Source organism: Cupressus sempervirens, chromosome 10 (assembly GCF_028749045.1).
Source record: "Cupressus sempervirens isolate cs-2001-9-10 chromosome 10, ASM2874904v1, whole genome shotgun sequence".
Taxonomy (NCBI): Eukaryota; Viridiplantae; Streptophyta; class Pinopsida; order Cupressales; family Cupressaceae; genus Cupressus; species Cupressus sempervirens.
The window spans coordinates 337,543,386-337,571,106 of NC_143127.1; the positions used below are offsets into that span (position 1 = coordinate 337,543,386).

General features: G+C 33.1%; 1 pseudogene across 1 annotated transcript in view; it reads left to right on the forward strand.

Moving 5' to 3' along the window:
- The window catches only part of LOC149533974 (MADS-box transcription factor 23-like), a 166,445-nt pseudogene that overhangs the window by 62,347 nt on the left and 76,377 nt on the right, over nucleotides 1-27,721 (forward strand). Inside the window, exon 3 of the transcript XR_016356909.1 lies at nucleotides 8,685-8,742. The product of XR_016356909.1 is annotated as an MADS-box transcription factor 23-like (transcript). The remainder of the gene's footprint in view (nucleotides 1-8,684; nucleotides 8,743-27,721) is intronic.

Sequence of the window (27,721 nt, forward strand, 5' to 3'; positions counted from 1 at the left end):
CAGAAGCCTACAATGATACTACTTAAATATCATGAAAAATATTACTATTCTAGTGTAGGCGTGACTGATGATGATTTAAAGAAAAGAAAAGACAATATTGTATACATTACTATTGGAGAATTGAGTCTTATATGCCTACATGAGGATATAGGTCTAATTAAACATGTTAAATATAAAGATGAATTTGATAGATAATGCATGATAGGTATGATGGTGGTGTTGTTAGATTTGGTGATAACACTCCTTTGATAAAAGGAAGAGGTTCTATTATAGTTGATGGTAAGAATAAAATTGATGGTGTCTATATGTTAAATGATTAAAGTCATAATCTTTTGAGTGTTTGGAAACTTGTCCATGAAGTTTAAAACTTTCAATACAGGGAAGAAATATGCTCATGTGATAATGCATATTATGTTGAAGGATTGAACTACAACTTGTTGAGTGTATCATAGTTAGGCAATGTAGGTTGCAAAGTTGAATTTGGAAACAAAACTGCTAAGATCTATGACACTGATGGAAAGATGATAGAAAAAGGTGAACAAACTAGGAGTAATCTGTTTTACTTAGATACGGAAGATGCAACATGTCTTGTTGTTAGATTTGATGATGTGTCACTGTGGCATAAAAGGTTGTGTCATGTTAACTTTGATAATCTAATCAACATTAGCAAAAAGAACAAAGTCAGAGGGTTACCAAAGTTGAAGAAACCTAAAAACACAATGTGCAAACAAAGTCAATGACTAAGTCTAGTTTCAAAAGAGTTAGTCCATACAGACTTATGTGGTCCAATAGAAGTGCAAAGCTACCTAGGAGATAGATACATAATGGTATTTGTAGATGGCTATTCCAAGATGATGACTGTTATGTTTTTGAAGCAAAAATCTGATGCATTTCAAATATTTAAGTGGTATTTGGCTAGAATTGAGAAGGAAATAGGAAACAACCTGAAGTGCCTAAGGTCAGATAGAGGAGGTGAGTTCACATCAAAAGAGCTTGAAATATTCTGTAATGACAAAGGTATCAAAAGGAAAACTTGAGCACCAAGAACTCCACCACAGAATGGTATTGCTGAAAGAAGGAATAGGTCAGTGATTGACTATGCTAGAACCTTGATGATGGAGAAAAATGTTGCACTAAAGTATTGGAGAGAAGCTATAAGTACTGTAGTTTACACACTGAATAGAGTTCAAGTCAAGAAAGGTACAAATGCAACACCTTTTGAATTATGGTATGGTCAATCACCTAATGTTAAACATTTCAAAGTATTTGATTGTAAATGCTATATTCTAAAAGATACTAGAAATGGAAAGTTTGATGCAAAAAGTGATGAAGGCATATTTGTTGGATACTACAGTAGAAGTAAGGCATATAAGTGTTTGAGCACTAAGATTAATAAGATTGTGGAAAGTGCAAATGTAAATTTTGATGAGCATACAAAAGTTTAGGTTGATGAGTCCAAACAATCAGAGGATTATAGATCCTTTGTATACTTCTATGAAGGAATGACTATTGAAGACTATGCTACAAATTAAGTTGGAAATCGGCAACAAATTTTAGTATCTTCCGAGTCTTAGTCTATGAATGCTGAGTTGCATTTAGAAGCCGAGTTGCAGAATGTAGAAAATGCACATTCTAGTCCTGAAAATAATATGCATGAGAGGAATGATGAAGTGCCTGATGAAGAAGAACAAAATGACTCTGAAGCTGAAGGATCAAACATGGAAAGAAGAATAGAACCAAGATTAGCCAAGTATGTGAGGAGACATCACCTTGTAGATAAAATCACTAGTGACAAGGATGCTAGACCAATGACAAGGAATAGACTCAAGAATGAATCATGTCTGCTGAGCAAGGTTGAACCTAAAATAGTGAAAGATGCACTACAAGATGATGACCAGTATAAAGCCATGGAAGTGGAGATAGATAAGATTGAGAAGAACAAAACATGGACCCTAGTTCTTAGACCAGCTGATAAGAATGTGATTGGTACCAAATGGGTGTTTAGAAACAAACTTGATGAGAATAGTGGGATAAGAGAAAACAAAGCCAGATTAGTATGCAAAGGCTATACACAAGAAGAAGGACTAGATTATGGGGAAATATTGTCCCCTGTTGCAAGAATGAAAGGAGTAAGAACATTACTCTCATATGGTGCATACAAAGGTTTCAAAGTTTACCAAATGGATGTTAAATCTACTTTTTTGAATGATATACTAGAAGAGGAAGTCCACATAGAAAAACTAGAGGGATTTGTTGATGAGAAGAACGGGGACATGGTCCGAAAACTACACAAAGCACTTTATGGATTGAAGCAAGCACCAAGAGCATGGTATGAGAGGTTGCACAAATATTTTGTGAAGATAGGATTTTAGAGAATATATGACAACAACAATTTGTACATCAAAGCTGAAAAAGGTAAAGATATTTTGATATTAGAAATCTTTGTTGATGATATAATATTTGTAGGAAAAGATGTTCTTTGCAAGGTTTTTTTGATCAAATGAAACATGAATTTGAGATGTCAATGTTTGGCAAAATCAAATTCTTTGTTGGATTACAAGTACATCAATTGAAGCATGGCATATTTGTGACCCAATCAAAATACATCAAGGAGACTCAAAACATTTGGGTTAGAAGACTCAAAACTAGTTAGCACACCAATGGCAATAGGCCATAAGCTATTCAAGAATGATGAGTCTGCTAAAATAAATTGGACATTGTATAGATCAAAGATTGGAAAGCTAAAATATGTTGTACATAGTAGACCAAACATTGCATTAGCTGATGGAATAGTGGCAAGATTTTTTGCAAATCCAAGAGAAAATCACTTAATGGCAGTAAAGAGAATACTGAAATACCTGAAAGGAACTGATGACTTTGACTTGTACTACAAGAGGAGTGAAAAATTTGAACTAAGAGCCTACACTGATGCAAATTGGGGAGGTAACATTGATGATAGAAAAAGCACCAGTGGAGGAGCACTTTTCTTAGCAAAAAGGTTGATTACATGGACTAGCAAAAAGCAAAATTGCACCTCATAGTCCACTACTGAAGCTGAATATGTTGAAGCTGCTATAATTTGCACCAATATTGTATGGATCAAACATTTGCTGCAAGGTATGAAGGAAGAGGTAACTAAGCCTGTGATACTTTATTGTGATAATACAAGTGCTATCAACATATCAAAGAACACTATAATGCATGCTAAAACCAAGCACATTGCAATCAAGTATCACTATGTAAGAGAGTTGGTTGAAGACAAACAAGTGAAGATGGAATATGTTAGCTCAAAGGAACAGATTGCTGACATCTTCACAAAAGCACTACCTAAAGATTCTTTTGAGTATTTTAGAGGCAAGCTAGGGGTGATACCCCTAGCCAAGGCTACTTGAAGTAAAAGACAAGACTGGCCTACATCAAATGAACTGATTATTGAAGATTTTATGGATTGATGTAGAGGATGCTTACTTTGGGATTCATGCCTAAAGTAATAGAAGTAATGAAATTCCAAGCAAGGTGATAGAGGGAGAAATTGAATGAACCTACAAAAGCTACACTTTCATACTAGGATGCTAATATGTCTTTGGCATTGTTGTCAAAGAGGGAGAAATAGCAGAAAACTTATCAACAACTATTGAAGATAAAGAATTAGAAAAGAGGGAGAAGTTGCGAGAGACTAACTACATGCTAATGATCTGGTGATCAAATGAAGATAATCAAAAGTTGATCAGAACAACATAAGATGAACAATACAGAGAGAAAAACAAAGAACAAGGATGCATCAACCAAGAGGGAGAAGTAGAAATGAAGCAATCACAATAGTAGGAGATGTGAAGTTACAATTACTTTTTGGCATTTGACTTACTGTTTTAACCTTGTTAGCGTGTGGTTGAATAGTTTAGTCTGATGGTTGATTAGTTTGGTTTTCCGTCAATGCCAATGAGGGAGATTTTTGGAAATCTGATTGAAAAGATCATTGTTGAAGATCAAAGAGGGAGATTGTTGCAAAGAAGAAAGATTATTGTTAAAAGAATTTTTTCAATCATTTTTTTGTCATTGATGTCAAACCTACTATTTGTAGAAATGACATTTGCTTATAAGATCCAAGTACTATCACTTAGTTGATTGATGAAGATGATTTGGTTAACAAGATGTAACAAGAGCACCTAAGGGAAAGGTTGAGTTATGATGTTGTAATGAAGTACAATGATCAATTAAGACCATGGTTAAATGATGTATTGATAGCATACTCAAACATATAGAGGTTGGTCACACTTAGAAACATTAGAGGAAGAAGTTGTAACAAAGGTGAGTTTAAAGATTAAACTAAGATCATTAGTGGGTGCCAAGCAAGTTAGTTGAAGGCAAGAAAATTCACAGTTGGAGCCGAGTGATCTTCAGGTGTCGACTGAAGTTCAAGTGCCGGGGATCAAAAAAATCTTGGTGCCGAGTGATCTTCAGGTGCCAAGCATTAGGAAAAATATAGTTGATGCCGAGTAACACAGTGTGTGCTGAGCACCAATATTTCAATAGTGTCGAGCTGCTACATTATTTCAAATGATGAAGATTCACCAAATCTGAGCCGACAAAGTGGTTGCCTTGAATTTTTTGAACGAGTTGGAAGATAAGGATGATGAGCTGGTGGCATAGAATTCTATGTAAACCATTTTTGGGCGAATTCTAAAGGATTATTCAAGAAGTTTCTAAAGGAAACAAAATATGGGTTAGATGCAATGAATCCTACCTAATCCATATGAATTGAAATTAAAGAATGGAAGAATCAAGTGGGAAAAGGAACTCAAAGACTTATATTTAAGGAGTCATAGACCAAGAAGCAAAAGTTGCCGATACTGTTGATGTTGAAGAGCCAAATCTGTGAAGTGGTTAGAAGGGTGTCAAGGAGAAGACATCTAGGAGAAGGAAGAGCATACAGGCTCTGCTTCTAGAAGTGGTCATGAAGAGATGATTGCACTGGTACATTGAGTATGGAGACTCAAGGAGACTAAGCTTGAAGGAGGGCAAGCTGTTAGAGTTGCAGTGATTGAAGGCCAAGCAATGGTATGAGCTGAGAAATGATCTGAGATCTGCAAGAAAAGTTGTATGTTGTAATTAGGTTAAAGATTTTCTAATACTCTCTAGCAATTGTATTAGATCTGAAAATCCTATGGACTTAGGTTGGTTTAATAGCCATTTGTAAATCCTTTGATAGGGTGGCATTCCAAGTGAATATTCTAAAGTCCTTTAACTAGGCCCACCTCTAATAGGGTGGATAAATCCTCTAAAAAGGTCACATTTGATAGTGTGTTGTAAGTCTTTAACAGGGCAGGCCTTTCACAGGGCATCACTTCAGAAGAGTGAGAATGGAGTAGAATGTTACTGGTGGTTTTTCCCAAATTGGGTTTCCACATAAATCACTATGTTATGTGTTGATTTCTTATGTGTAATGCTCGCATGTTGATTTATAGTAACTTGCTTGTTAGAAAAGTTAAAGCTTGGATGAGTGAATGGTTGAATGGGCTCACTACAGTTAGTGAAAAGTTTGAATAGGACATTTGGATCTTGAATAACTAATTCAACTGCCCACCCCCCCCTCTCAGTTATTCTAAAGCATTTCTAACAAACTATGATTTTCATTAAGTTATTCAGATTGGTTTGATTTATTTGACTTAGTGCATGTATATGTTCTTTTTTCATTGATTTAAAATAGGTAGAGACATCCTTCTGTAAAAAATAAAATGTTTCAAGTTAGACAATAATGAATTTTTATAGTAACTATGAAAGATATATCATTATTTAATATTTATACACTTCAAATTGAATAAATAGAATTTAATAAAATATAAAAATTAAAATTGAATAAGAACCATAATAGAATAAAGACCATACACTACAAGTTGATAATGAGGTTCACCTTTTAATGGATACAATTTTTAGTCAACTTCAAATGTGTGACAAATCCATTAATATTGATTAAAAAAATACATAAAAATATCTTTCATACACAATGACCTACAATATAATATTTTGTATTCTTCTAAGAATATATAAACTCACTTAGAGTTCATAACATTCTTCCTAAAAATAATCATAATATTAAGAACATTTACTTCTTCAAAACTACTTATAGATAGGAATATGTGTATTTCTCTCCAAAAATAGACAAATGTAGCAATAAAAATACTTATCATCTATATCGGCAAGGTCACAAGCTCACTCCATCGCATTTTCTTTCTCTTTCTAACAAGGACACATTGTGTCTAGTTCCTACCTTTAGTAATTTTTAAAAAAAAAAATATAGTAGGAAAAAGTAATATTAACATGGTTTACTAACTTATGAATATAAAAAATGTCCTCTCAAAATGACCATTATTAATTGAAAATGAAATTAGAATAATGAATATCTTAAGACACAACTTCGGGAAATAGTAATGAAAAATTTGTATTGAATTTATGTCTAAATAGATGATGAAATTTTTTTTTACTTTATGCATTTAATTGCAACCACCTACTATTAATTAATTTTATCGTAATTTTAATAGGAAAAGGCTAAAGTTGAGGAGAAATATATGACTTTTATTTCAAAGTAATTATTAGAAATTGTTGGGACTCATGACAGTTCATTATAGTAACTAATAAGGAATGAAATAAAAGATTCATAATAAATTTTATAAAAGAAATAGAAATTATAACATTACAAAGGTACCAACATTTGTAAAAACTCTATGATTTGATTGGTTAAAGGAAAAAATAAATTGACATTTCATGAATGCTATAATATCCTGCCTATGGCAGGAACTAATAAGGTGTAATTTAAATATGCTTCAACCCATATCGAAACCTATTTTTATGTTTTATGTAAATGATAAGTCTTATTCTCATATAGGTTATTGGGTCAAATACATATGTGAGTACTTTAATCAACATTTTATCGAGCATTGGGTCACACAATAAAGATACATTTCCCCCATATATTTGCACTGTGCACGTGTGTATTTTATTGATAAAGGTATTTAATGGAATGGGGTCTGTTGTGGGGGAAAAATCCTATTGAATGTACCTTTTCATTAAATACAACTTTATGATTAACATCAAATTTAAATGAGTCCATATGCCTATATGTGAAAGCATGTAGATTAGTGATGAAAACATTAAATTACCTTGTTTAGTTTGTGTCACCATTTTTTTCCATATGTCATAAGTTTATAGGACATGCTCATCTCTAGACAAAATGCACTAAAGACGAATCAATGTCAAAAAATTTATTTTTTCCAAATTCATGAAAATATAGTGATTTTTTGCAAAATTTTTGTTGTTTTTGACTACAAACTATATAGATCATGAAGATGAAATGCTAAAGTTTTTAGAAAAAGCCATGATGTTTTTGATTTTTCGAAAATTGGTCAACTATATAAAATGTAGGGAGGATGGCCACATCTTAAGTTTACAATGTCATGTGTCATCAACATCATACAACATGACAGTCTATGAGTACCCCATGTATAAACTGACCTTTACAATGCCTTCAAACTTGTGAGGGCCACAACTTTTGCTCACGACATTCATTTCAATCCAATAAAAATACATTGGAGAGCTCTAGATAATATCTAAAATATTAAGGAATTCTAATCAACTGGTAGGTATGGGGGTCATTAATATTAGTCACACTACTTAATATATTGTTCAATTTTTTCATATATTAAGGGTCCTATAACACCTAATGAAATCAACCAATTATCTTTCACATAAATAATATATATAAGACATTAAAGTAAAAAAATATTATAATAACTTTAAAAATATTTGAAATTATCATAAAAATAGTTCATTCTTATTGGTTGATTGATATTGAACTAATTCACTAGTTCGACAAAGTGAATGCCATAGTACTAGCCTACAATAAGTACAAAAAAAATTATATGGTCTATATGCAGATGTAATCTATGTGCCCGTTAGCGATTATAGTATGATATGATGATATTCTTATTTTCAAGTGTTATGAGATAGACCAATTAATTATATATCAAATGTCTAAAGAACACTAAATAGGAACATGTACAAACATGTGTTATTGTAAGAGCCAGTAAAATAGGATGAGCAATTTAAGAGTTTAATTTAGAAAAGCTAGTTTCACATTAATTCATACTCAACTAAAGATTGAGCTGAGGTGACCTTGAATATATTTCAATCAATGTGAATTAAGAAATAAATAAATATTGACAAGGTATCAATTATGAGAAAAAATCACATAATATCATAACACTTGATGATATGTTATTACAAAAACAATCACAAACACACACACATATTATTGAGCATGTTTTATTAAAAATCTTATAACTCTTACAAAATCATAAATTTTATTTTTGTTTTATCAAAAAAATTATCAAAATATATAACTTACATGTTTAATGATTACAATTATTCTATATTCATACTTATATCATTAGTAAGAGTACATATGCATTTTATATTTGTGTGTTTATTTTTATATTGAAGTGAAATTTTCGTTATAATTTTCAATTTTTAAAGTTTTCTATATTATTTGTAATTGTTTTATGAATTTTGTACATGATACTATTTGATATCTAAACATATTTAGTTAATTATTTTATAAGTAACTTAAATAATATAATTTATTTGTAAATTTTTTTCTCTATATTAATTTGAATTTTTGTTTCCTAAAGCATGAAGATGATCTTCATCAAGTATTGTGAAAGCTTTGGAGAAATTTTAAATATTGAGGTAATTGAATCCTATGCTTTTGCATATGTATAAGATATCATTTACTTGAATAGTTATTGAATGTGTATTATATTTGCAAAGTATCACTAACATATTTAGATAAATTATTTTACATAGGCTTATTCATAGACCTAAACCAATTAAAATATATATAAATTTAATCATATAGATATCAATATCTATTTTATGTTTAGATATTTAAAACATTAATTTTATTTTTGGTTAAATGGAATAAGAGGAAAATGAATGTATGTTGGTTTAGTGCTACTAATTATGCAACGAAATCCTTAATATAGACTTGTGAGGCTATGTGTGATATTGCATTCTACCATTCCTAACTTAGATGCTAAAAATAATTTGATTAATTAGTTTCTATATCAAAGGGGGAATAAAGATAATTGTAACATCATTATCAATAGAAAAAATTACTATTTCTCTTTTGATTAAGTGAAATAGGTTTTTAATGGTGCCTAGAACCCAATGGTTACAAAAGGAATAGACATTAAGTCCAGAACCATTATAAACAACATGAAAACAATGGGCCTAAAAGGATAGGAGAGCCAAAAAAAAAGGGAAAACATCTAAAAGAGTAGGTGAGCATCAAGATTTACATTTTGGTCCCATCTTTTGAGAACATAAAGACATCAAACAAAGGTTTTGATAACTTGACTCTTTTTCCTTTTATTGTTGTCTAACCATCCTCCACCTTCCTAGTGACATTCTACTAGTGAAGGCATTCAGCCTCACAACCATCCCCCAACACCCTTGCTACAAGAGATAAAATAGCTAAAGCAGCACCACCACTTGAAATCTAGACAGTAGCAGAAGAAGGCATAGTAGCATTGTTGTAAGATAGAGCCACAAGAGGGGCATCATTTGAATAAAAAATTTTGGCAACCAAAGAAGGGACAACTACAATATTCTTAGTCACCATGAAAGGGACATCATTTTAATCATTAGAGATAGCAACACAATCCTCCACCAAAGAATGATCTTCTTGAGAAGAGCCATCCAACCCATTCCCAACTATAGAAACTTTCTGAACTGTGTAGTGGCCATCTGAAACCGCCAACCACCAAGAAGGTGATTTCTTCAGTCTAACCTTTTTAGAGGAGCATTGTGTAGCGAGATGGCTGGTCTTATGACATTTTCTACATTTGAAGGGAATACCCTCATAATCAAGAAGTTGAATCCAATAGCTTTTTGGAGAGGCCAACTTGATCATTTCAGGGAGCCACTTGGGGACGTCAATCTCCACAAGAATGTGAGGATACATCATCCTAAAAACATTATAGGATGCTAAATCAACTAGCAAGAAGTCCCCAAGGGCTTCCCCCATAGCCTTGAGGACTCGATCCAACCATAGGTGAAGGGGAAGATTTGGCAACCTTACCCAAAGAGGAATCTAATCAAAGGATTCAGTCGATAGGTCAAAATCCTTATACCAAGGGAACCTCTCCTCTCAAGAGAAACCATGACACAGGATGATACTCCTATCCTCAACATTAGAAAATTTCACTATTAAAAAGACCCTTGCCATATTGTAAATCTAAACTAAATTCAAAATGATAGGTTCCCATTATTTAGATATCCAAGCATGTAGATCTGCTAGAGAGGGCTTCAATCCCCTAAAAAAAAAAATGGAAATTGTAGCAAAGTAGTTGTCCACATATGTGGAAATATCATCAACTATTTTAGAATCCATTTACTTACAGAGATAAGTACATTCGAATGGGGCCCCAACTTCATAGCATGACCCTCGATAGTTGCCTCGTAGATAGCCATGCTAGAATAAGAGATAGCAAATCTTCCCACAACAACCTGAGATTGACCAGCAGGGGAAAGAGCCTCAACACTAGGAGCCATAGAAGTAGAGGCCATAGCGACCCTAGCCACTACAGAGGGACTTAAAGCATCCACCAGCTTAGCCAGAGATCGACTTTAAGCCCCAAAATCATCTAGAGATAAATGGGCAAGAGAAAACCTAGTTTGAAACCTAGCAAGAGTAACACGGGTAGAAGCAGAAACGGGAGGGGACACATGCGCAAGAGACATTTAAAGCACAACTTCAAAGTTCATCATGAATTGATAACTTTGGGGGAAAAGTCTAGTCCTATACCCTAGGCTAGTGGAGCAAGTACTTGGCATGAAAGTCCCATATGGGAAACTGGCGTACAACCATTCTCCACTACAAAGTAAAAGTAAAAAGATTACTATGTCCATTGGTAGCATAGTTCAAACTTTAATTACCGTGTCTTAAAATTTGGTCAAATATATTTCTATATGTACATTAATAAGATCACTTGACAAGATATTAGTTTTGGATGATCAATCAAAAGAGTTAAAGGTGATTTTGTTTACACTTGGAACCTCAATATTATTTTAACTTATTCTTTTATTGATGATTGATTATTGACAACAAAATGAATCTAATCATTTAGCTTCAATATTAGCATACCTTGATATTTGGTTGAATAATTATCGACAAATAAATGAATCTAATGATTTTGGTAGATTCTCCTACATTGTACTATTGGTCCACTCCTAGATGCTTTACCCTTTTAAAGACAATATTTATCACATTTGAGAAGGGTATTAGTCCATCAGTGTTATTATCATTTCTATATAATTTATTTTGGATGATTTAGCACTATAAACCAAGAAATATCATCTTTAGAACTTATTGTGCCTTTACTAGGACTCATAATGTTTCTTAGGCAACACCCAAACCTAGAATTAATTTTTTTCTTAAAATCAAAATATTGTCTGCATTTCTTGAGATACATATCTTTTTTTTCCTTAAAATTAGGACTCTTTATTTATTTCCTTTTTTTGTGCCCCATTATTATGCATTGCATCAAATAGTGGTGCATCCTCTAGAGGTTTTATTTCCTCTTTAAATTACGAGACAATCCAATGATATACTATTTTATTTTAGGTCACGTATCATAAATATTTCTAGAACTATAATAGACTTGTTGATTTAAAATCACGTATTATAGTGGAAAAATAATGAACTATTACATTAAGATCATAAATATTCATTTTTTCTAACCAATTTCTCCAATGAAAACTTCAAATGTATTTTGGAGGGCCTTAGAATCCAAGGTATGGACCAAATAATATAGATTAGATTTCTTCAATATATTTTCATTGATGTATATAAAATTACAAATTTCAATGGTACCTTCCTTTCAATTTTGGAACTATTTGGATGTGATCTTGATACCGCAGTTCCAGTTCTTCGTTAAGAGTTTAGTTGAAAATTGTGGAGTCACCCACTTCTTGAGTGACATCACCATCATTGCTTGAGCTAGCTTCCTTAGTGGATTTAGGAATCCATTGTTGCCTTATCTACTTTCGAATGTTATCTGCTTTTGCTTTCTTTTCATCTTCAATTCTACTCGTATTCATGCAATTCTTAGCTAGGCAACCAAGTTCTGTACAAGTGAAACATCTTATTGTGGTATCTCTCTTACTTGCGTGATGTTCAACACACTTCATGCCAATGTGTCCATATTCTCCATAGTAATGACATCTACATCAAGTGTTATAGTCCCAATTGCTTTCACAGTTTGCTCTACTAGGTTGAATGACTTGGTTCTATAGTTTGATGCCTTGTGACCTTGTTTCTTGCATTTGTGACACTTTCCTTCAAATATTGGTTTCTCTTTGCATTCATTAGCCTTGTGACCATGCTGATTGAAATTGTAGCATTTACCATTGAATTTTTCTTTACCATTACTCCAACATCTATTTGATGTATGACTTATCTTACCACAGTGATTGCAAGTGGGTCTTTGATTCCTTTGAACACCTTGTTCAGAGGATTCACCTTCTCCTTTGTATCCAATTCCTACTTTACCTTTTTGTATATAGAGATTTTTCTCATTTAGCTGATTCAATTTATTCATGTCTGCTTGAGATTTCATCATTCTTTAATTGATTTTCTTTTCAGTGTTTAGGTCATTTTTCAATTTTTCACTGATTTGCTTTTCAGATCTCAGCTCACTTCTTATTTTTTCATTGATATGTCTTTGTAAATTTAGATCATTTCTTAATCTTTCATTGATCTGTCTTTGGCTCATGATCTCCTCATTTGCATTGGTGATTTGATCCATAAGATCTGCATGTTGAAGGCATTGGTTCTAGATCTCATTGTTTCTTTCATCCATTTCTTCTTCCATGTTGTTCGTTTGTTCCAAGATTTCACATAGCCTTACTGACTAAATTTATTATTCTCTTTTGAGCTTTCTTACTTCTTGCAGGAACCATTCTTCTCTAAGAGTTCTTTGATTGCATCATTTACTTCTTTTGAACTGCTTGAAGGGAAAAATTCTTCAATATTTTCTTCAATGTACTGATGATCATTCATTTGATTTCCAGGTTCCTTCCTTCTTTTCAGGGATTCAAAAAGTTTCTCCTCAGCTTTATTGAGTTGTGCAATAGCCATTTCTAGATCTAGCTTTTCATTGTCAATGCCTTATCAAATCTAAATATCTACATCATCCTTGATCTTTGCTCAAGCTATAAAACTTTATCCTGAGAACCACAAAGCTTTGATACCAATTGTTGGAAATATTCAAGACTATGCTAGGTTACTAAGAGGGGAGCATGAATTAGTAACGTTAAAAACTATACCAAATTTAGATCTTAATTACAATAAGCCAATTTCCATTTAATTTATTAAATCTGATCTAATTGCATGCATGAGAAATTGAAAACATAAAGCATTCACAACACCTGAACACAATAATTTGGTGACCTAGAAACCTTCCAAATAGAAAGTAAAACTGGGGTGGGGATGATACCCAAAAAACTTCAATACTATAGCATAAAGTTTTCCTACTAAGGCTTACAATGATCACTTCTGATGATCTGCCCTATTAGGAGCAATTAGGACTGCTAGGTCCACCTTGTTAGAGGTTTTACAAACACACAATGAAGTATGCACTCAGTAAAGAGATTTGACAAAAGACTATTAAGTCTACCTTGTTAATGATTTGGACTAGTTCACCCGTTAGGATGAAACAATTGATCTTTGACTTATAACTAGATTGCTGATAGAGATTCTTTGAAGTACTGATCACCTTTATGTGATAGATATGACTCTCTTGCTCCTTTGTTGATATGGCCTTACAATACAGTTTGTCTTCTGTTGATTAACATTCTCATGCTTTTATTTCACATTATTTTCACTTTCATACTTTTCATACATACATACTACCTTGGATCTAATACAATATATTACATATATATAAATCCAATTTACATAATTACAAATTAAGCCAATATGCAAGTTAACACCAATATTACAAAGTTGGCCCAAATGAAGACTCTCAAGTTCTGAAGATTGACTTTGTGAAGTTTCGATACATGGCATCCACTGTCACTACTTGACATCATCATACATTCAGTAGGCATAGAAGCTTAGTCCATACTAATCATCTCAGAGTATACTTGAACTCAGTCTGCACTGGTGACTTGGTAAATACTGTGTAACTTAGTATAAACTGAATTACATGTTTACCATGACTGCACTCAATAAATACTAATCATCACATAGCTCTGTTAACACTAACTTAACTTCACATGAACTACTAGCTCGGTAAAAATTGCAAAGCTTGGTAACCACTGAAATGCTTGGGTTGAACTACTGGACTTCACATTGCCTGATTCCACTGGGTTTGAACTGTTTCACTTCACACTAATTGAATTCCATTGGTAACCATTGAAATGCTCAGTAGGAACTGTAGAGCTCAGTGGCTACTAAATTACATGGCAAATACTGTAGACTGTTCAATGAGCTTGGTAGCCATACAAAATCTGAATAAGTATTGTCACTAATAATAAACTTGACTAAATGTCAACAAGTCAAACTCTATAACTATAACTATAATTAAAAGGAAAATAATGTTGAAATTAAAAGGGATAACTAACTAAGTGGACCTCTTTGGATAAGTATATCTAGAAGTTAATTACTAACTATAAACTAAAAATGTAACATTGAAATAAACTTTATTTTATTTGGCTAACCTCTCAAGAAGTTCGATATTTATATTGAAAATATTTTTGTAACTAACCATTAAATAATAACCACCTAGAGGAATAGGTGGTTAAAAATTAGTGACAAACCAAGAAAAATAATCTCAATCTATGAAATCAAGAGCAAGTACCTCTCCAATTATATTAGGAGAAAATATAGCTTACCCACTACTTCCTAGATTTATTCATAGTAAAAAGTTACCAATAAAGTCCTTCACTTGTTACATTATTTGTCACCAATTCATCATTTTTCTTCTTCAAATGTTGATCCTTTTTTAATTGATTTGACTTGGTCCCAGAACATAGGCCTTCTTGAGCTTCAATTCTAATTATTTTTCTCCATCAATATAAGATTAACATATATGATTACATATATAATTATACACAAATAACTAACCCACAATTATGATTATTATATATTACTGCATTTATAACTATATAAAAGTGTCTATAATGCATCTATAGGTAATTTAAGATGAATTCCATGATACAAATTTCATAATGCTGGCCAAGGATTCCTATAAACTAAGTCTGTTACACTAACTTCTAATATAACCCATGGCCATAACAGAGGGAATGCAACACCTTGAACAAACATTGATCCATTATTTCAGTCCATCGCCTTCCTTCTAAAAATTCCTTAAATGACCATGTGATTCTTTTCTACAAATCTTTGTATTTTTTTTGTTCTTATGGCCTTTTTTTAATTCTCCTATGATATCTTATTGTTGCTAGTACTTTGGAATAGTCATTTATCTATTTTCTCCATTTATAATATGTGATTGACTTTATGTATTTTCTATTAACATGGAAGATTCATTATTATTTTTCTTGAAATCTATTTTTATAATAACTATCAGTTGTTCCTTATGTCCAATGTCATCATTATGCTAATATTAAAAAAATCATCCTCTTTTTTTTAATATTGTTATCATGAAGAAATAGTCATGTAGATTGCTACCTTTTTTTATTTTCTTTAAGTATCTATCACATAATGTAATTTGTTGACAAGGTATATTTATATATTCTCTAAGTTACTTTGACCGTAATGTACTTTACTTTGTCTAGATTTTCTTATTAAATATGAAGTCTTCCATGTTCATGTTATCCATAGCACTTAAAGGATCTCTATCCTTTCAAAGCTACACAAGAAAATTATTAACTATCTTGTAATCTTTTGTCTTTATCTTTGTATCCTTGAGGTTTCCTTTACAACTACTACACAACTCACATGCTTTATATATCTATTAGTCGCTAACCCTTTCTTTATATTTGGTCTTGTTATACATTGACTGTTAGTTAGATATTCATATGTTTAATTATTCTACTCTCATTGTTTTTGATATTAAAAGCAGACAAAATTTGGGTGACTAACCCAAAGAATACATATTTAGAGACAGAGTCACTATCAATAGACACAAAGCTCATAGACCCATACTAGTAGCTTATACACCCATAGATAATATCAAAAACATAGTAGTAAACCACAAACTTACTATAAAAATTAGTCTTGGATATAGGAAAAAGAGAAACCATCCACTCTAAACTAACAACTAAACTAACCATAAGATAAGGAGGGTCCATAGTTACAATCATTAAAACTAAGAAAGTTACAAATCCATCCATGCAAGGCTTAAGAGTTACAACATAGCAAAATAACATAAGAGAAATAAAAATAAAGAGATATAAAGAGGATAAATGCTCAATATTTTTCCTCCTCGAGGTTAGGCTTAGGTGGCAAGACATCCATCAAGTTGTCAACCAAGAAACAATACAACTTCCTAATGAAGGGTGATCCCCTTAATACCATAAACTCATAACAGACATAAAGAAACAACATTAAATCCAAGAACAAAATATGCACTTCTTATTTGCACCACAAATGTGGTATTTCAAAATTCACTAGTACAATATGCTAATGCACATGGGCGCCTTCATCACAATAATGTACAAGACAAGCTGTGAACTATCACCCAGAGTTGTCTTAGATAATGTTAAAGCCTTTCTTAAATAGGAAATTTTATGTCGCTCGGGAAGGTTCTGGACAATGAAACTTAATACCTAGGGCCGACAGACCCTGACAATACATATAGAGTCGGCTAAATACATCTTTGACAATTATTTTAGATATTTCAAGTAGCCCAACTTCATAAGGCCATATCTATCATACCATTGCTTTGATTATCTATTATGACCACTTTTCAAAAATGCCAATTCCTAATCTATAGACTTGGAATTGCGCAAGCGCCCTTCCATTGAGTTTTTGGACCTCATCCGGGCACTCTAAGGCCTCCAATAGTGAGCCTGAAGATTTTTTTGCAAATTTTTCCATAAAAAATCCACAATAAGTTCTCCAATACTTAACCTAGTGCAATGAGATTTTTATGGTAATCTTATAAGTCTAAAATGAACCTTCCTGTAGAAAATGAGAACATTCCGAGCTCATATAAAAATCTTACTAAAAAGAGAAAGTTCTCGTAAATAGTAACTGTCCTATCTACTAGTCCTTGTTAAAATAGAAAAGACTAAAAATAAAATATTTTTGGGTGATGCAAGATTACTCTTACACCTAGGATGCTCCTACATTAGACACTTGGGGTAATTTGAGAAGTGAACCCGTCACATCTCAGGTGTTTAGAGGAAAATCAAGATGGTTAACCTCCTCCTTTGCTAGCCATGATGAATCCTCAACTAGCCTCCCTTTCCATTTGACTACATATTCCTCATAAGTTTTGTTCCTAGAAAATTTTCCACCATGACTGTCCAGTATCCACTCAATCTCCTTTGTAGCCAAACTAGCTACTGGAATACTCTACTATGCTTCTACAACTTCATCTTCATCACCTCTTTCATAATATTTTTTTAAATCTAAAAGTTTAAATACTGGTGAAATATTCAATTTAGTAGATGACTCTACTTCATACGCATTTCCATAATCGATGACTTCAACTTATGTTTCACTCCATCCTTGGTCAGAGTGTAGGCATTTGCTTGCCCATTATGTACAACATGCCTATCAAATTGTCATGGCCTACCCAATAATATATGATATATGTCCATAGGTATGATATCACAAAGTAGCTCATCCTAGTAGCTTCCAATCTTGAACTTCATTGAGCATTACTAATTGACCATAACCTTGTGGTCATCTTGCGCCCAAGCAATATGGTATAGATGTAAGTGCTTTTGCCTCTTTAGCTTCAACTTGGTGACCATTATTTCTAACACTAGATTGGAAGTACTTCTACCATCAATGATTAAATCACAACACATATCTTTACATCTACACCTTGTGCGAAACAAGCTCCTTCTTTGATAAGATTCATTTTGACCACTTAGTAGGACTCTTCTATTAACTAGGCCTTCTCCTCTTTTAGTATCTTCAAAATGTGATAATCCAACATCTTCATCAATATGTACAACTCTAGCCTAGCCTTTTTTTCTTTGATCTATCCTTTCTTGGTGAAACTTATATTCAAATGCTCCATGCCCTTCTCCGCAGTGAAAACATTTCCCACAGAAACCTCCTCTTCTAGATCCTTGTCCTCTACCTCTTCCTCTCTGATTTCTATTATTCTGATCATGGCAACAATTGGAATTGTTTCTCCTCTAGTTCTTACTTCTACTTCTAGCCTCATCCTTGTTCTTTTTATCATCATTAAGACCACTATAAGTTCATCTGCTAAATCTTTCACAGTGGCATCTTCCAGTATTCTTGTCATCAAATTTATTGTTCAATTTCTCCTCAACTCTTAGGGAAAACTAGTATGCCTCCTCAATACTATTGATTTGAACTAGACTTAGCTCATCCTAAATGCTTGGCCATAACCCATTAAGATTCACAGGAAGCTTTCTCCTTATCAGCTTCTACATGACCATTTCTAATGAGATCTTGGTAGAACTCTTCGGTATACTCTTGAAAAGATTTTTCCGCTTGCTTCAACCCTTGCATTTTCTTCAAAATATCAAGCTCATAATCCATAGGAATGAATTGTTGCTTCATTTTAGCTATCATTCATTCCCATCTGGTGATTTTGTCCTTTCCCTTTCTATTTTACTCCAACTAAAACTCATGCCAGCAGATCTTTGCATGTCCCTTTAGTTTTTCCTTCGCCAACTTGACCCTATTAGGATTGTCAATATCTTCATCCTCAAAGTTCTCCTCCAATTCATTGATCAAATTGATCAACTCCCCTAGGTTAAGATTTCTTGAAATTTTGGGAACTTCAAACTTAGGTCTTTTTCCAATCTTGGAGATGACCATAAAAAGTCTCTCTTCCTTTGGGTTTAGGACTACCTCTTCTTTGGCATTTTCTTCTACTTCATCATCATCCTCACTTTCATCTCTTATAGGAAGATTTATTCCTCTATGCATTTTTTCTTCTAATGGTTGCATTTGTCTTTGGAGGACTCTGAAACCCTGAGGTGTAACACCTACAACTCTTCTACCATGCTCTCTTCATGGGGGCATTTTCACACTTCTACTAAATCCCTAGTGCAAACTACCTCACAATCGGCGATCTGTCTATACACTTAACCTAAACCATGGTTTTGGTGCAAACTACCTCATAGTGGGTTATCTATCCATACAGTGAAAAACTCTAGCTCTGATACCACTTGATGAAGGGTGATTCCCTTCATACCATAAACTCATAATAGAAACAAAGAAACAAATTAAATGCTAGAACAAAATATTGACTTCTTATTTGTGTCGCAAATGTTGTATTACAAAATTCACAAGTATAATATGCTAAATCACATGGGCACCTTCATTACAATAATTTGCAAGACAAGCTACAAACTATCACCTAGAGCTGTCCTAGATAATTTTCGGTTCTTTCTTAAATAGGGAATTTTATGCCAGCTGAGAAGGTTCTAGACAATGAAACTTAATACTTATGGCTAACAAACCCTAACAATACATATAGGGTTAGCCAAATACATCTTTGACAATTATTTTAGATATTTTGGATAGCCCAACTTTGGAAGGCCATAACTCTCGACCGATTGCTCTGATTGGCTATTATAACCACTTTTCAGAAATTCTAGCTCCTAATCTATAGGCTTAGGATTTCACAAGTGCCCTTGAAACAAGTTTTTGAACCTTATTCGGGTACTCTAAGGCCTCCAACAGTGAGCCTAAAGATTTTTTTGTAAATTTTTTCACCACAAATCCGTAATAATTTCTTTGATACTTAAACTGGAGCAATGAAATTTTTATGGTAGGCTTATAATTGTAAAATGAATCTTCCTATAGAAAATGAGAATATTTCGACGTCATATGAAAAACTTACTAAAACTAGCAAGTTCTCATAAATACTAACCACCTAGTCTACTAGTCCTGATTACAATATAAAAGACTAAAAAGAAAATACTTTTGGGTGATGCTCCTCCATCACTTCCCCACATCATCATCATCTTTATGGTTTTCCTTTTCCATCTCTTATTTTACAATCAAGAGGGTAGTATCAATGACATGAATGGTCTGGACCCAAAAATCAACCAATTTCATAAAATAGGAATCCAACTCAATTGTTCCTGTATTCTAGTTTGCTAGCTCAATCCATAGCTTCTTCAACTTTTCTTCTACCTACAAGAAATAATTCATATCCAGACTAGGGTGGGGGTGAGTATTTTGGATAAAAGACTGAGGTCGGTGGACAACCATAGGAGGGACAAGAGTTAAATTGATGTCCATAGCTTCTTTTGTCGTAGTCAAGAGTATGATACCCATGCTAAAAGTGGTAGAGACATGGGAAGGTTCCTGAGAGGATTCTTTAGTGTTATGAAGGGACTTGGCCAAATCATTATCTTCCTCCTTAATGTAGTTATTCCTCTTAGCCTTTTGTTTCTGATGGGCATGTTGCTTTTTTCCTTACTATCATTGGACTCGGTCCAAATAAACCTTCTCTATGCCTTATTTTTTATTCACCTATTTCTTTTCTTTTTGATTGTTAAGCAAGTGGTGCAATCTCCTGCTACCTCCAATAGACTTGGTACTAATATTTGCAAGGAGCACCTCTAGCATAGGGTTAGATTTAAAGAAAAACACCATGTGAGGGCCTTTAACTTTCCTACTGCTAGGTAGAGGGGATGCTTGAGACACAACACATGAATTGGGTACGAAGGTAGCAACAACTAAAGGAGAAGTGTTAGGTATAAGGGGTTGAATTAGCATAATGTTTCTAGATGGGTACATTGCTTTTATGAAATTAAAGAATTTAAAAATCAACCCTTGGTGAAGGATGTTGTAATTTTTCCCTCATTCATATATTTCCTTACATCCATAACCAAAGCTCCTAAATCTAGTAATAGGAAGAAAGAGTAACCAATTTTATCATGATAGTGGAAATAATTTAGTAGAGGGAAGTGATAGTAACAAATGTTGGCACTATGACTAAGGTAGATATTGAATGTTGTCATTTATAGCAACAGATCTTCAGTATGAAGAATGCAATTAAATGAGGCATTGGTTGCATGTGTGCAATTGGGTATAGAAAGAACAAAATGTTAGGATGACGTGTTCAATAGCACGAGTTACTATGGTCAGTTTGGAAGGAGATATAACAGTTTTATTAGTTGCGACAATATATAGAAAGGAACAAAGTATGATAGGAATTATGGATTAAGGAATTTTTTTCTCTACAAAATAATTACCTAATTAATTAGAGATGACATCCTAGATGCTAATCCTAAGATAAAAAGTTGTAATAATATATTTTGTCAAGTGCGTGAAAGCTTGAAGGTCGACTAGACAATATTTTGAGAATTACAAATGTATAAAGGAAATTATGTAAATACAAAGTTAAGTGTGTTTCTATGGAATACTATGTGAAATTTATGTGAGGCATATACTGATGTATGATCAGAGGTATGTGAGTTTCTATGAAGATCAACATAAGTTATATCAAATATTGAAGATATCAGTAGCAAGCAAACATGTTTTTGTATCTATCTTTTTGTATCAAGGATCTACTTTTTATATTGCATGTTAGGGATGTTGGAATTAAAATAGGAAAGGTAAAATTCTAAGAGAGGGGGAGGGGGGGGGTGGTGAATCAGTAGTTTAAACTTGGACCCATAAAGCTTTCACCACTCATCCATCTCTTACATTCAATGAGTAAAATGAAATAACATGTAAAGCATATACATATAGAACATGTAAATGCATAAGGAATCATATGCATATAACACCAAATATGATTACCCAAAAACCCTCCAATGAGAAGGTAAAATTAGGATGGGGATGACACCCACAAATGTTCACTACTACAATAATAAAGTGTATCCAATGAAGGTTACAATGTTTTGACCATGAAACATGATCTACTCTTTGAAAGGTCTACCTTGTTAAAGGCTTACAAAGACTATTAGGTCTCACTTTGTTAGAGGATTTCAACACTGTGTTAGAAGTGTGCCTTGCAAAAGGACTTTAACTTACAAACAAGTAAACAACTCATTAAAGGATTTCATACAGGCTGTTAGGACTACTCTGTTAAGAGATTTTGACTGAAGTCACCTGTTAGAATGTCTCAGCTTTAATCCTGTGGTTAACACTTTCTTTCTTGATAATAGATCACCTCTAAAATTATGTCTTCTTGATCCTTCTTGATTAGATGTCTCTTTTTTGTATCCTTTTGCTTTCCTCTATTCTTCTCTAATTGATTCTACAATGTCATTTCACTTTATAACTTCTAAACCATCATGAATGCTCTGTTTGCGCATGAAATTTTTTCTCTTCACTCCTTCAATTCCTTACACACTCGTTAGAGAGTTTAGGGTTTATCCTCCTTAAGAAGACTTTTTTGACATAGCGTAAGGTATTAATCTACGACTAAGATTCATCTATTTTGTCACTTAGTCCTTCCAATTTTTTGATTAGCTACATGTAATTGCATAGGAAACCAACTAGATTCATCCTTATCTCCAATATATCAAAATTCAATCTTAAGTTAGCTCAAAAATGGTTTACATAGTTTTTTGTGCCTTTACAAAAAAATATGTCAAGACTTTGTTACTTGGCATTTAAAGTCTCTGACGCTTGACATACACTAATCTCTCTACTATTACTAAGCACCTATATTACTCGACATCCACTATGTACTCAACTCCTGTGTCACTTGACATATACTATCTACTTGGCACTTGGGTGACTTGGCACATGAGTGGCTCGACACTCACTATGACTCGACATGGTCTAATATATACATATTGTGCTCGACATGTACTACTAGTTCAACATGAACTAAGTAAATAAATTAAGTTTTTTGACACTCATTTGTCAAAACCAATTTGAGATCAACAATCTTCTGCTTCGACATGAGTGTCAAAAACACTTAAATATACATAAATATCCTTGATCTGAGGAGCATAACATATGTTAACTCAACTTATACAAAAAGCTTTGAAATTTGAAAAAAATTGTAATCACTTAGATACCACAAAATTTGATGACTCCCCCTAAGTTATTATTTCTATTCTATATCCAAATTTTTGTGCTCTTGGTGAGTAAATGTGTCTCTATTGATTCACTTTGACTTCATGTTGTTTTGTTCATACTCTTTCCTCTGATACTTTTGATATGTTTTGATGCTTGCTCTCCTTTAGTTGATTCTGGCTTTTCTTTGTTCCTCTTATTTCTTACTCTCCTTGTATCTCCCCAAAGAAATATCTCCCTCATTCTCTTATGTCATTCTCCCCCTTTGCTCTATTTCTCTCACAAAAATATGTCTCTCTTTTTAACACTTATGTCAATGGGTTATACACTTATTGTGCATTTGTCTAGAAATGATTTATGGACATCTAATATCATCTTAAAAGTTGCATCCCAGTTCTCACATGCTACATCTAACGACTTGATTTGGATTGCTAACTACGCAGAAAGGTGGACTAGACCATCTTGTTAGTTTGTGGTGACCGATCAGGAAAGTACTATACATACTTCATAAATTCTTTTGGGAAAAAAATTGGGCCCTATTTTATCAAGATTTTGTGCCATGCAATTATTAATTATAACCCTAAAGTGATAAAAATACTTGTATAAAATGGGTTAGGGTTAGGAATTCTTTCGTTGTTGTGATGCAAAAATTGGTTCTTGTGGTGGTATTGAGCTATAAATGATTATAGATTGTAATCAGGTTGTAATCATTGGACTGTAATAATATTGGACTTTTTGTTTGTTGGACCCAGCCCAGTGATTGAGTGAACCATGTTAAATCTTTGTGTCTTTTGTTCTTTCTATGTGATCTGTTATTTTTTGATATTGTTTATATTTGCATATAATTGTTATTTCTGTCTGTGGTTTAATTCTAAAAGGTGGTATCAAAGTGAGATTATTTTTCAATTATCCTCTGTAGGAAAGTCTCACAGTTGAGTCAGAGTCTCATGGTTGAGTGGGAGCAATAGAAGATGAGGGTAAGCTGAGGGTTGATAGGTTAAATGGGCTGAAATTTCAGCTATGAAAGATGCAAATGGAAGACTATCTTTATCAGATTGATTTATGGAAGCTATTGGAAGGGAAAACCAAGAATCAGAGATTTATGTCAAATGAAGACTAGGATCTTTTGTACAAAAAGACACTTGGAAACATTTTATTATGCCTAGCACCATTGGTGGCATTTAATATTACAAAAGTGAAGATGACTAAAGAGTTGATGGAAACCCTAGTGAAATTGTATGAAAAACCTTCTACTTCAAACAAGGTATTTCTCATGAAGCATTTATATAATATGAAAATGACAAAAGGTGGATCTATTGCAAATCATTAGATGAGTATAACACAATTACTAGTCATTTATCTTCTATGGGTATCTATTTTGATGAAGAAATTATGGCTCTCTTGATTTTGTGTTCTTTGTCTGAAAGTTAGATTGGCTTGGTAATTGCTGTAAGCAATTCTATTTTCGGATCTAGTACCCTAAAATATGATGATGTGATTGGTGTTATTTTGAGTAAGGAAATTCGTAGGAAATCCTCAGGTGGCTCTACATCAGGAAGTTCTTTGAATGCACAAAGCAGAGGTAGAATGACTAAGAGAGGAAGTAATTCTGGAAATTATGGGAAATCAAGAGGAAAGGCAAAAGGGAGGAGGTCTCAATCAAAAGGATCGAACAACTACTAGAACTACTGGAAACCATAGCATAAAAAGAAAGATTCTTGGACTCAAAAGAAAAATGAAGGAGATAAACCAGATGTAGACAAGGAGGCAAATGTGGTAAGTAAAAAATTTGAAGAGAATGCTTGTTTCTGTCTTCAAAAAGTATTGGTGATTCATGGGTTTTAGATTATGGTGCTTCATTTCATGCTACACCTCATAGAGGTTATTTCATTGATTATGTCCTAGGGGATTTTGGACTTGTTTATTTGGGGGATAATGAATTCTGTTAGATTGTTGGAAAGGGAAAAGTTAAGATTAAGTTGTAGAATGAGAATCATTGGCTACTACATGAGGTAAGACAGGTTTCATGGCTGAGTAGGAATTTAATTTTAGCAAGACAACTTGGTGATGAGGGTTGTGTAGTTACTTTTAATGATAAAAATTGGAAGGTTTCAAAAGGTTCCCTTGTAGTAGCAAAAGGTGTAAAAGTAGGCACCTTGTATCTTTGTAGAGGTCATATTGTTCCCTCTATTTTAATTGTTTTAGAGAAAAATGAATGTTAAAAAATAGTTGGTGGAGTTGAGCAGGGAGAACAAATAGTTGCTGTAAATTCTGATACAACGTTGTGGAACAACTTTGGCACATGAGTGAGAAAGGTATGAAAGTACTTCATTCAAAGAAAATTTTACTAGGTTTGAAATGTGTTAATATGGATTTCAATGAAAGTTGTGTGCATGAAAAACAAAAGAGCATGAGTTTTGTGAAGACTTGGAAGGAAAACAAAAGGGAGAAATTAGAGCTTATGCATACCAATGTATGGGGACCGGCTTAAGTATCTTTGGTTGGTGGCTCTCATTATTATGTTACCTTTATTTATGATGCAACTAGAAAAGTATGAATTTATTTCCTTAGACAGAAATATGATGTATTATGAATTTATTTCCTTAGACAGAAATATGATGTATTTCAAACTTTCAAGAAATGAAAATGCTTGGTTGAAAATGAGACTGGTAAGAAATTAAAATGTCTTAGATCTGATAATGGTGGTGAGTTTTGTAGACATGAATTTGAAGATTATTTCTCCACTAATGATATTCGTAGACAAAAAACAATTCCTAGGACTCCACAAGAAAATAGAGTGGCTGAACGCATGAACAGGACTATAATGGAGTGTGCAATGAGAATGAGGTTGCATGTTGGGTTGCCCTTACACATGTGGGTAGAGGCTGTCAATACTACTATATATTTAATTAATAGAGGTCCCTCTACTCCTTTCGGTTGTGGTATTTAAGAGGAAGCATGAACTGTTAAGAAGGTGAGTTATTCTTTTTTCAAAATAGAACCAAGCTAGAAGCTATGATATTAATGAATTTGGTTATAGGTTTTGGAATTTTGAAAATCATAAAATTATAAGAAGTGGGGATGTCATATTCAATGAGAAAGTGTTGTACAAAGATCTATTGCAGCAACATGAGAAGAAAGAGGATGATTATGTAGTACTGAATGATACTCCAAAAGATGATGTTCCAGCCATTCCTCATGATGTGCACCAACTGCAACAACAAATACCACACACACTAGTGAATGTTAGATGGTGAGCAAGGATGAGTGGACCTCTAGAAATATTTTCTATCTCTTTGTATTCTATTTTACTTACTAATTTTGGTGAACCTAAATATTAGATGAAGCTATGCAGGTGGATACTAAGATTCAGTGGGAGTTTACAATGAAAGAAGAAATGGACTCTTTGCTGAAAAATAGGACATGAGATTTATGGAAGTTTCCTATAGGTAAAAGGGCTTTATAGAATAAATGGATTTATAGGTTAAAAGAAGAGGATGGAGGTAAGAAAATATTTAAAGCCAGGTTAGTTGTAAAAAGATTTACATAGAAAAAAGAAATTGTTTTTGATGAGATATTCTCTCTTGTTGTTAAAATGACTTCTATCTATACTGTTTTATGTATTGTGGCTAGTAAAGATTTGCATTTGGAGTATCTTGATGTTAAAATAGCCTTCCTTGATGGTGATTTAGATGAAGAGATATATATATATATGGCTAATCCATAGGGATTTGAGGTCAAAGATAAGGAGAACTTAGTGTGCAAATTGAAGAAAAGTTTATATGGCATGAAGCAAGCACCTCAACAATGGTATTTGAAATTTAATTTTTTTATGCATGAGCATGGATATAGTAGGTGTCATTCATATCATTGTGTTTAATTTAAGAGGGTGGATGATGATAGCTACATTATTTTATGTTTATATGTGGATGATATGCTTGTAGCTAGGTCTAACATGGATTTGATTAAGAGGTTGAAATGCTAGTTAGCACATGCATTTTCTATGAAGGATTTAGGAGCAACAAAACAAACCCTTGGTATAAAGTTTTGTAGAGATAGGAAGAATAAGAAATTGATGCTATCTCAGGCTGATTATGTTGAGAAGGTGTTGCAATGTTTCTCTATGGAGAATGCTAAATAGTCAGCACACCTTTATTTGGTCATTTGAAGTTGATTAAGAAGATGTGTCCCAAGACACAAAAAGAGGAGGATAAGATGTCCAAGGTACCCTATGCTTCAGCTATAGAAAGCTTGATATATGTTATGGTATGTATAAGGCCAAATATTGCACATGCAGTGGGACTTGTTAGTAGTTATATGAGTCATCTCAGAATCAAGCATTAGAATGCAATCAAAAAGATTCTTTGATAATTGAGAGGAATATCTAGTAAGTGTTTATACTTTGGGAGATCTACTACTAACTTACAAGGCTATGTTGACTCAGATTTGGCAGGGGATATTGATACCAGGCATTGTACTACATGTTATGTATTTACT